The sequence below is a fragment of the Sinocyclocheilus grahami genome, unplaced genomic scaffold (genome assembly GCF_001515645.1).
Source record: "Sinocyclocheilus grahami isolate Dianchi unplaced genomic scaffold, SAMN03320097.WGS_v1.1 scaffold44.1, whole genome shotgun sequence".
In the NCBI taxonomy this organism is placed as follows: Eukaryota; Metazoa; Chordata; class Actinopteri; order Cypriniformes; family Cyprinidae; genus Sinocyclocheilus; species Sinocyclocheilus grahami.
In genome coordinates, this window is record NW_015505223.1 from 2458476 (window position 1) to 2459528 (window position 1053).

The window sequence follows — 1053 nt, forward strand, 5'->3', positions numbered from 1 at the left end:
CCAAAAGTTGGTTAAATGACCATGGTGTTGGTGTGCTTAACTGGCCAGCAAACTCACCAGACCTGAACCCCATAGAGAATATATGGGGTATTGTCAAGAGGAAAATGAGAAACAAGACCAAAAAATGCAGATGAGCTGAAGGCCACTGTCAAAGAAACCTGGGCTTGCATACCACCTCAGCAGTGCCACAAACTGATCACCTCCATGCCACGCCGAATTGAGGCAGTAATTAAAGCAAAAGGAGCCCCTACCAAGTATTGAGTACATGTACAGTAAATGAACATACTTTCCAGAAGGCCAACAATTCACTAAAAATGTATTCTAATTTGTTTTATGAAGTATTCTAATTGGTTGAGATAGTGAATTGGTGGATTTTTGTTAAATGTGAGCCAAAATCATCACAATTAAAAGAACCAAAGACTTAAACTACTTCAGTCTGTGTGCATTGAATTTATTTAATACACGAGTTTCACAATTTGAGTTGCATTACTGAAATAAATGAACTTTTCCATGACATTCTAATTTATTGAGATGCACCTGTACAGTCATGGCCAAAAATATGGGCACCCTTGGAATATATGATCAAAGAAGGCTGTGAAAATTAATCTGCATTGTTAATCCTTTTGATCTTTTATTTTAAAAAGGCACAAAAATCTAACCTTTCATTGGATAATAAGAATTTAAAATGGGGGGAAATATCATTATGAAATAAATGTTTTTCCTCTAATACACATTGGCCACAATTAACGGCACCCTTTTATTCAATACTTTTTGAAACCTCCATTTGCAAGTTTAACAGCTCTAAATGTTCTCCTATAATGCCTGATGAGGTTAGAGAACACCTGACAAGAGATCAGAGACCATTCCTTCACCCAGAATCTCTCCAGACCCTTTAGATTCCCAGCTCCATGTTGGTGCTTCTTCTCTTCAGTTTACCACTCATTTTCTATAGGGTTCAGGTCAGAGGACTGAAATGGCCATAGCAGAAGCTTGGTTTTGTGCTCAGTGACCCATTTTTGTGTTGTTTTTGAGGTTTGTGTTTGGATTATTGTA